The sequence below is a fragment of the Microtus oregoni genome, unplaced genomic scaffold (genome assembly GCF_018167655.1).
Source record: "Microtus oregoni isolate MIOR12 unplaced genomic scaffold, Mior012 000010F_ref0000083, whole genome shotgun sequence".
NCBI lineage: Eukaryota > Metazoa > Chordata > Mammalia > Rodentia > Cricetidae > Microtus > Microtus oregoni.
The window spans coordinates 20,638,177-20,649,291 of record NW_024543069.1 but is presented as its reverse complement, the minus strand read 5'-3'; positions in this window follow the sequence as shown (position 1 = coordinate 20,649,291).

Below are 11,115 nucleotides of genomic sequence, written 5' to 3'. Positions count from 1 at the left end.
AGAAAGTTGTCTTGAAGTTTCTATTGCTGTGAAGAGACACCATGACCACAGCAACTCTTAAAAAGGAAAAACATTTGATTGGGGCTGGCTTATAGTTTCAGAGGTTTAGTTCATTACCATTATGGTGGGAAGCATCATGGCATGTAGGCAGACATGGTACAGGAGAAGGAGCCTAGAGTTCAACATTTTGATCTGCAGGCAGCAGAAGTGAACACCGCATTAGGCCTAGCTTGAGCATCTGAGACCACAAAGCCTTCCCTAACAGTGACACACTTTCCCGAACAAGGCCACACCTACTCCAGCAAGGCAACACTTCCTAATAGTGCCACTCCCATTGGGCCAAGCATTCAAACACATGAGTCTATGGGGCTATTCCTGTTTAAACCACCACAAAAACCAACCCAGCAACAGACCATCTCAGGTTTATGGAGAGCAGGGACAGATCCTGCTTTTTCACAGGTAATGGAATGTATGTATGCATAGACAGGGAACTTGTCGTGACAAATTCTATTTCTTTAGTGGAGGGGAGGCTTCTTTTTCCTGACACTGGAAATGCTCCCTGAAGGGCAAATATCTACATAAGATTGGAATGTCTTCCTCTTGGCTTTGTCCCCTTGGAACCTGACCTAGAGTTTCCGTCCTCTGCGACAGGAATTTATTGTTCTGTACCCAAAGTTAAAATCAAGACCTTGGCAAATGGATGGATCTAGAAAAAAAAAATCATTCTGAGTGAGGAAACTCAGACACAGAACGACAAACATGGTATGTACTCACCCACAAGTGGATATTAGATGCAAAACAAAGGATTACCAGGCTATGATCCACAACCCCAGGGAAGCTAGGTAACAAGGAGAGACCTAAGAGAGAAACATAGATCTCCCTAGGAAGAGGAAATAGATGAGATCTCCTGGGTAAACTGGAGGTGTGGCTGGGGGGGAAAGGATGGGGGAACAGGAAGATGAGGGATTGGGTTGATTGAGTTGGGGGTGGGTTGGAAAGAAAGAGATATCTTGATAGAGGGGGGCGTTTGGGGGTTAGAGAGTAACCTGGTACCAGGAAAACTCCCAGAAATCCACAAGGATGACCCCAGCTAAGACTCCTAGTAGTAGTGGAGAGGGTGCCTGAACTAGCTTTCTCCTATAATCAGATTGGTGACTGCCCTAATTGACATCAGAGAGCCTTCACCCAGTAACTGGCGGAAGCAGATGCAGAGATCCACAGCGAAACACGGGCTGAGCTCCGGGAGTCCAGCTGAGGAGAGGAAGGAGGAATTGGAAGATCAAGGGTGGTCAAGATCATGATGGGGAAACACACAGAGACAGCTGATCTGAGCTTGTGGGAGCTCATAAACTCTGGACCAAAAGTTAGGGAGCCTCTATGGGACTCACCTAGGCCCTCTGCATGTGGGTAACAATTGTGTAGCTTGGTCTATTTGTGGGGCCCCTAGCAGTGGGACCAGAACCTGTCCTTGGCACATGGGTTGGCTTTTTGGAACCTGCTCCCCATGCTGGGATGCCTTGCCCTGCCTTGATACCAGGGAGGAGCTTGGTCTCACCTGAACTTAATATGTCATGTTTTGTTGACTCCGATGGCAGGCCTGCCCCTTTCTGAACAGAGGAAGAGTGGATGCAGGGGAGGCAGACAGGAGGTGGGAGATGGGAATGGGAAGAGGGGAGGGGAAACTAGTGGGTAAGTAAAACAATGAAAAAAATTAATAAAAAATAAAATTAAATACTTAAAAAAGCCAAATTATGAAGAGAAAAAAAGGCTTTGGACCAATCAGATCACTGCCTGTTCTAATTTTCTTTCAATCTTTCTTTCCTTTGGTTTCTAATAATCAGAGCTTTGAATGAGTGCCACATACTCAGATAATTCTTCCCACTAGCATAAGTCTCATGCTTTAATGAGGACTTGTACTCTTTCAACGCACACCTCAGTTTGTGATTTGACATTCATGAGAAAAGATTGGTTTCTAGTTTCCTGGGCAAACTTTAAAACTCTACATAGTTAGGGTCCAATCATCCTCAGCATGTGTATTACCCTAAAGAATAAAAATATTCTTTCTCACCAGAACAATTTCATAAAAATAAAATAAAAATAATAATTTTATTTTTATAGTCATGTGTTTAATTTCCAAGAATCAGACCTTAGAAATCTTCATGTTCAAATTAAGAAGAGGAAGGTTTGCCTCTGTGGCTCAAGCAGTGTGTTCTTTACGTATCTGTTCTACAGCAGCAGGCATGACCTCAGCCATGCTGGGATCTGAAGGAATGTTTCCAGGTTTCTACTCCCACACATCATTCCTGGACACCTTCATCTCAAATTCCTTTCCAACTGACTAATATTTGTTTAGGTGAATATTTCAGGAGCAACATCCACTTGGCTAAAACTCTCCCTGAAGTGCCTCTACCCTCCTAGAACAGCTTCCAAAAACCTGTTCAGCCTCACTTCCACACCCACTCTCTGGAATCTTCCCTAAATTCCACACTCTGGAATCTTCTGAAGTCTGACATCCTGTTTCTCCGCTTATTTGGATACAGCCTGATTTAGTTTCCATGTCCCCTAAATTGGAAACACAAATGAGCCATTGGATTCTGAGAATTTTTTAAAGATTTTTATGCTTTATTGTTTCACGTTATGTGTAGGTGGATGGTTGTCTCTATATGGGTATGCGGACAGGAGTGTAGGTGCCTGCAGAGGCCAGAGGCATCAAATCTCCTAGAGCAGTTGCAGGTGCTTGTGAGCCCATGGTGTGGGTACTAGGAACCAAATTTAGGTCCCCTGGAAGAGCAGCAAGTATCTTAACTGCCGAACCATTTCTCCAGCCCCTCCTAGAATCTTTTTACTAACATTTTTCTTTATGGCTCTTACTTCTACCTCAGTCAGAAATGGCTACACTGCCTCCAGGAACCTCAGAATGAGACTGAGAGCTGTCTCCTCCCATTTTATAATTCTCTCTAGGGTTGGGATTAAAGGCGTGCACCACTACCACCTGGTCTCTAGGGCAAACTAGTGTGGCTACTGGGGTTAAAGGTGTGTGTCACCACTGCCTTGTCTGTAAGGCTGATCAGTGCAGCTATTTTACTCTCTGATCTTCAGGCTTTATATATTAAGATGCAGATGAAATGCAGGAAAGAACTGAATTCAGAGGCCACTGAGGAGTGCTGCTTTCTGGCTTGCTCCCCATGACTTGCTCAGTTTGCTTTCTTATGCAGCCTGAGACTACATGCCTAAAAATGGTTATTGGCCACAGTGGCCTGGGCCCCACCACATCAATCATCAATCAAGGAAATGCCCTACAGACTTTCTTACAAGTTAATCTGGTGGAGACATTTTCTCAGGAGAGGTTCCCTCTTCTCAGATGACCTTACCTTGGATCTAGGTGACAAAAAAAAAAAAAAAAAAAAAACACAAAACCTACCAACACACCATCTCATAATGCAACATGCACTCAGTAAAACTTTAGAAGTCCCCATACTCTAAAAAGTCCCAGCTTTAATGTCCAGAATTTAAGTCTTATCTGAGCCTCAAGACAATCTCTTTACTGTGAGTGCATATTAAATCAAAAGCAAGTTACACAGTAATATGCAACGGCACAGAATAAATATTCCCATCCTTAAAACGAGGAATAAGAATATATCAAGGAATGATTGGGTCAAAGCAAGGCAGAAACCAACCAGGACAACCACGAAAATTAGTGGCTCCATATCTGACATCTGGAGATCCTTATGGGATCATCTGGGCTTCGTGGGGTTTGAGAAGCTTCAGCCCTTTAGTTCTGCCTGCAGCACACACAATCTCTCTCTTGGACCAACTAGACTCCATACCTGTACCTTTCTTTGATGGATTCCCCATAGGCCTGGCATTTACAATGTCCACTGCAACTTAAACTCCACCTTCAGCTTCATGCAACTGCAACTCCGGACATGTTTGCAGGAGTCCTGACCCTACCACAACCTTCCTGGCCTCAGCAGCTCTCTGGAACTATGGTTTAAGGCTCCACAAACCCTTCAACCCCGCATCTTTCACACCAGTACCATGTAAATGACTGCCACCTTCACTACCGGTTCTATTTGACGTCTCTGGCTTAGTTTCTTCTGGAGTTATTTTTCATCAACGTTCGCTGGCATGTGTGTTTGACTGTACTCTCTTCAGGTATTTATAAACTTCCTTAAATCTTTTCCTAAAGAATAAAAATGAATTCTTATTTGAATTAATGAAAAGGATAAATGTTCAAAAACATAAAGAACTAGCTAGTTCTGTGCAGTCAAATACTCCCAAAACAAGTTCATCTTGGTAATCATCCAACATTTTACTTGTGTAAAGCAGGAACCAGTTCTACATGTCAATCAACACTCACTTCATCCGGATATTTACACCAACTCTCTCAATGGAGTTTTCAACTTTACAAAATGCATTACATGCACACACATGAGGGGAGCTTATCCAACTCAAGTATTCTTCCCCAATATTTTCGCTCCCAATATTTTCCATTTCATTTCATTTTTTTAAAAATTAGAAACTGATTCTAGCTGATTCCATGACTTCTTATTGGATACTAATTGACACTACAAGAATGTAGGCATTCGGTATAGTCACTTCTAGGTAATTAGATGCACGGTGAATCTAAAAAGAGTTCAAAGATGAGGATTCCAGAAGCAGATAAATAGCTGGATCTTGTGTTCTCCACAGCTTAGTTTTATACTCTTGCGTGAATGATAGCTTCAATCACCATCATTGCTATTACCAATTAATATTTTATGATGTCTTCATTATGTCTATCAAGGACTTTACCTTTATTGAAGACAACGTCATAGAATTTAATGAGTGTCTCATTTTCATCATCAGGGCAGAGGTAAGATTAAAGGTTTTGACAGGATGATAAGTTTTGAAAACAAATATAGCCCTGGAAACCCCTGAACAAGTTTCAAAGTGCTCACTTCCAAAGTCCTTCATGGAAAGAAGTTAATTGCAGATGCTCAGAGACCAGAGCCTGGGAAACACTGGACTGTTTCAGAAAGGTCTAAGAAAAATAAACTCTGAGAAACAGCTGCTAGAATCAGTCCATAGTGGTGCTGATGAATACAATAAAATGCATTGTAATGAGACCAGCTAGAAAGCAGAGTGAGCCAGGAGATAGGAGGAGGGGCTTGACTACAAGAGGAGACCAAACATGAAGTGGCAGTTGAGGGACAGAACAAAACCAAAGGAAGACGTCCCCAAGAAAATAGGAATTCCAAAATGACACATTTTGACAATTACTGAAGTTGTTGGTGTGTAAATCGTGATTCACCCTATAGATCTTTCTATTTGACAGATATATTTTAATTCCCTTAACATTAGACTAAGAAAATCAAGGCAAAAACTGAGCATGTGAGAAGAAGGTAAAGGGATGAATTACAGGAGAATATGAGATGTACTGGAAAGAATAGCAGCAGTTGCTGGCATTGTTCTCGGGTGTGGAACACTGAGAACAAGAGAATTTATGACATAAGAAACACACACACAAAGATGGATGGAAGTAAGAATAAAACTCATACTAAAGAGGAAGGCAAGGAAACAAAAAAAATCTGTAAAATGGGGGCTGGAGAGATGGCTCAGTGGTTAAGAGCACTGACTGCTCTTCCAGAGGACCCGGGTTCAATTTCCAGCACCCACATGGCAGCTCACAACTGTCTGAAGATCCAGTTGCAGGGGATCTGACACCTTCACACCAATGCACATAAAATAAAGTTAAATAAACCATAAAAAAATTAAAACAAAAAAATCTGTAAAATGAAAAGGAAAGCAGAAGAGACGGTCCAAGCCTCCACTTCAGGGAAGAGGGAGGAGAAACTGTAACTTGGGGAGGAGTTTGAAGAATGTGAGAAGGGATAGAATGACAGTGATGAACACAAGACACAAACCTGCTGATTGGGGACACGGTCTGTACAGTGAAGTCACCACGAAAGTGACTAAAGGGTCTAAAAGGCTCACACTGCAAGAGCCATCCCCCAAAAGAATCCTGCAAGCAAAGAGGCAGGGATGGCGGGTCTCTCCCAATACCTGAGCCTTCTGAGATGATCAAGTTAGAAGTGGCTGTTGGAGAACAGAAGTGTGGAGAAGAGTGCGACAGTGTACAGAGGGTCCTAGAGCAAGCAGTGGCACTCTGAAGTCACGGAGTGGGGTCTCAGAGTTGCGGGGAGAGACATCTAAAATACCCACGAAGAGCAAAGTGGAAACTTAGGGGTGTCACATCTGAAATGCCCGCAGTGGGAACTCAAAAGGGGGTGAGTAGACACCTGAGATACCCACAAAGAGCAAAGTGAGAATTTTTTGGGGGGATGACATCCATCAGACTCCCAAATAAATACAACAATAAACATGTACAGCATCACCATGAGATCCAAAGATTGCCTTTAAGAAGCCAGTTAGAAATGTATTCTCGGGACTCACCTTAGACCTTCCAAGTCTGAGTCTGGATTTAAATGATTCATTCCATATGACTCATTTTTTTTTACTCAGTGTTCTGTCACTATAACAAATATTAATCAGCTTAATAAAAGAATGGGTTTATTTCTGAGGTACACTTTGGAGGTTTTAGTCACCCTCAGTTGGTCTTGTTGCTTTGAGGTCTATGGCAAGATGGCACATATAATAGGGATGTATGTGGTGGGCTAAAGCTGCTCACTTCATGATGGGTACATGGCAAAAGAGAGGAATGGGAAGAGGCTCAATAATCTTCTTTAAGAACATGACCCCTTGGTGATGTGCAACCTCCCGTTAACTCCCACATTATAAAATGATCAACCCCTCCCTTCCCAATGGCACCAAGCTAGAGGCCATACCTTTGACTCACAAGTCCTTCAAGATTCAGACTATGGTGATTCAAACCCAGTTCAATTGAGAAGTCCTTATTAATAACTTTGTCAGACATGTTTGTGGAACTACAGGGAATCACAGAATTGTTCGTCTCTGTCTTAGTTAGGGATTTTATTGCTGTGAAGAGACACCATGATCACAAGAACTCTTATAAAGGAAAACATTCAATTGGGGCTTGCTTACAGGTTCCAAGGTTTAATCCGTTATCATTGTGATGAAAGCATGGTGGTACCCAGGCAGACATGGTGCTGAAGAAGGAGCCAAGAGTTCTACATCCAGATCAGCAGGCATCAGAAAGAGAGAGAGTAAGCCATTGGACTTGGCTTGAGCTTCTGAAACCTCAAAGCCCACCCTCGGTGACATATTTCCTCCAACAAGGCCACACCTACTCCAACAAGGCCAGAAGTCCTAACACTTTCAAGGAATGTGAGCCTGTGGGGGACAATTTCAAACTACCACAATTTCAATCTCAAACTATTGAAGACCAAATAAGAGACACAATTCCCACTCAGCCTAGTCTATAAAATGAGTTCCAGGTTAAACCTAGCTGTGTGATGAGACCACGTCAGAGAAAGAGAATGGAATATTAGGACTTGAATACAAAGTAGAGGCACTGGATCGCTTGATCAAAGAAAATCAGATATTGTTAAAACTCACAAATAGAATATGCAGGGAGTTTGAGACACCATGAAAAGACCTAATCTATGAATTATTTACATAGAAGAAAAAGACTAAAGGAGTATACAGCCACTAAGATAGCTCTACAGAGGATACTAAAGGAAGTATTCTGGACTGAAACGAAAGGTTAACATACAAAAGACCATAGAGTATAAGTGAACAATACTAGTACAGTTAATCAAAAGAAATCTAAGAAAACACCAGAAAAAATAGTAAAGGAAAAGAATTAACATATATGCATATTTCAATAATAATCCTGAATGCTAACCTCAAGACATTTACAGAGAGATTTTAATACCTACCCTCCTCTCACCAAGCCAGGTCATTCTGACATAAAACAGAGAGACATTGAAAGTAAGGAGCACTATAAATCAAATGGACATAACAGACATTTACAGAACATTCCAGCCAAGCACTAAGTAGCACACATATGAAGCTGGAGAGAAGGCTCTACAGTGAAGAATGCTTACAATTATTGAGGAGAATCCACTCTCAGCACCCACATAGCAGCTCACAGTCACCTGTAACTGTGGATACTGGGGACCTGATACCCTGCTTGATCTCTGTGGGTTTCTTCATGCACAAGGTACATATACATACATCCAGGCACACAAACATACACAAAATAAAGTAAATATTTACTTTAAAAATAATGCATGTACTTCTCAGCAGGTCATGGAACTGTCTATAAAACAGAGCACATATTGGGACATAAAACAAGCCTCAAAAATTATAGGAAATAGGGAGTAATGATTCCACAGGAAAGAAACAGTTAATGTCCTATGTCTTGGGAGATAAGAGGCTCAACTAACTACTCTTGTCAAACTAAATCAACACAGCATCAAAATGCCTTCTAAACAAACAATCTATGCTTATGTCCGTATACAAAAGCAATTTTCAGCTTTAATCAGAGAAGCTTCTCTTGACAGTGACTAGCACTAAATGCAGACATGGGCAGCAAAGATGTCGAGAATAAGTGTTCAATCCTAAACAAGGCTCAAGGGAAATTCTAGAATAGGGGTACAGGAGTTATACAAGATCCACAAGATAGAGTAGGAGACTGGCTGCAAAGCACCATCTTCTAGACTTGACACAGCCATTATAATCACAAACTCATCATTTGGTTATCTGCACTGGGCCTGCGCAAGAGAAGAAGATCATGGAACTCTAGCTCCTAATGCTGAAGTGTTGGCTATCAATAGACTCTGAATGAGAAGGAATCATTGTCTTCACTTGGATGCCTACTTCTTAGCCCACCAACCGACAGCTCCAAAGCCACGGTCACACAGATGGCCCTTGTTAAGCTCAAAGGGGGAAAAAAAAACAAAAAAACAAAAAACAACAACAACAAAACACCACAAAGCAATAGACATTTCTATGAGAAAGAAAAGAAAAGGGGGATGATAGAAGATAGTAACAAGATGAGACAAGGCAAGTCATGAGGGTGGCCAGTATGCTTTGTGTACAAAGTGAAACTGACAAAGAACAAACCAAGGGGAACACTAAGCAGGGTATGGTGGCATATGCCTTTCATCTCAGCACTAGCCTGATCTATCGAGTTCTGGGATAGCCACTGCTACAAAAAGATTATTGGGCATCTCCAGTCTGCCATGTGCTGTACTGCATACTACTAACAGCCACGTAAGTGTTTTCTCTGCTCTCCAGCCTTTATCATGATGATTATTGCCAGAAGAAGATGCTTGTGTTTGTAGATCAGTCCTGAGAGCCTATGAAGTTCACCGTAGCTTCAGGTCTCTGTGAATAAGAACAGACCTGAAATCAGTGATGTTCACCACTTAGCCTTGACTTTCCAATTCTACTGTTACCAACAGAAATGGCGCAATTGTTCCAGAAAGGAGTCAGATGTTATACCTGGCTACTATATCAACTCACTCCCTCTTGAAATTTGGTTTTATCATTTTCCCACAACAGATTTTATCTTGACCAGTGATTTTGACTCCCTTTTCTTAGCTATCTTGCAACTGAGGATCAGCTCATAGAGGCAGTATATGTAGCCAGAGTTTCCTTTGACTGATGGGATATAACAAATACAACAAATGCCTGAAGAAAATAACTCAAGAGAGAAAAGATTCATTTTGACCCATGGTTTGGAGTTTGGATCCATGGTGTCTGGTCCTAACTAAGCAGAAACATCGTGAAGAAAGAGCATGCCAAGGAAAAATCTTTCACATGGACAGATCTCCCTAGCTCAGATACCCGTTCCTCTTTTTCAAATTCAGTAATGTGGTCATGGGCAGCTCACTTTCGTGAGCCCAACTGATCTTCATTATCACCAAGTATTCCGCTTCTAAATACCATTGGCATGTCAACTTGAGGACTGGGTTTCCAAGACGTTACCTACCAAGGAACACATTCAAACTTAGGTAGCATCCAAAAGTATAAGATGCGTTTCCTATTATGTGTGTTGTTAATATTTATCTTCCTTTCTTAGAAGCACCATCTATTTTCAAGTGTCTGTAGTGCAAAGCATATGAATTCTCAATAAATATTCTGAGAAATATAGAGGTGTGAGAGCTAAAACTGGCACCTGCAGAGGTTAGCTGGCGTACCTTAAACCAGCAGCTTATGGCATAATTTTTAGCACATTTCTTATGCCTGTTTATTTTGTTATTTCTTTTAAATGTGTCTGTGAATTGCTTGGCATTGGGGAAAATAAGCTTTTTTTTCCATTGGGGAAAGTCGTACATAGCGGTGGACGCCTTATAATTCAGCACTCAGAAAGCTGAGGCAGAAGGATCCCAGGACTGCAGAGTGAGAGTCTGTCTCAAAACAACAACAACAAAAAGAAAAAAACAGCAACAAACAAGAATGGCCAGATACCTGTACAAAGGCACAGACTGAAAGAGTGTTGGAGCGTGTAGTCAGATTTATAGGCTAAGAGAAATGCAATGTCAAAGTTTTCTTGCATTGAGTTAGGAGGGACAGTCAGTGTACCTGTATGGAGGAGTAAAAAATAAATCATTTCAAACTCTTAATGTGAAATTGTAAGCTTAGATTCCTTTAAAATCCTCATGTGTATTTAGTTTTGAAGAGAGATGAGGTCCTTACGTGACTGCTGTACTTCACCTCGAACAGTAGAAGAGAGACGAGTTCCTGTTGAGCGTAACGTTCACCTGTAACCATGGCAACATGGGAGCAGGATAAAACAAATCAATATCTGGGCAGGTTGCTCAGGACAGATTTTTTTAGCCAATGCTCACACCTGTGTGAGAGGTCACAACTATGCCCTTTTGTACTAAGATCAGTGCTAGAGAAGGCCACACAACACCCCTGTGAGTCACGAGGCAGAATCAACCTTGTATTCACGGGTTCAGAATTTGAGACCAACTGGCATGGTGACTTTGGATATATACTGTCTCTGCTAGACTTTAAGGCTGCCATAGCATAGTACCTGCCTTCTAGAACTGCTCAGAAAGAATGAGTGAATGACTGACAGGCAGTACGCTCTATGGAGTCTGTGGTGGTTTGAATGAGAATCGCCCTCATAGGCTCCCATATTTGAGTCCTTAGTCACTAGGGAGTGGAACTCTCTGATAGGATTAGAATAAGGTGTGT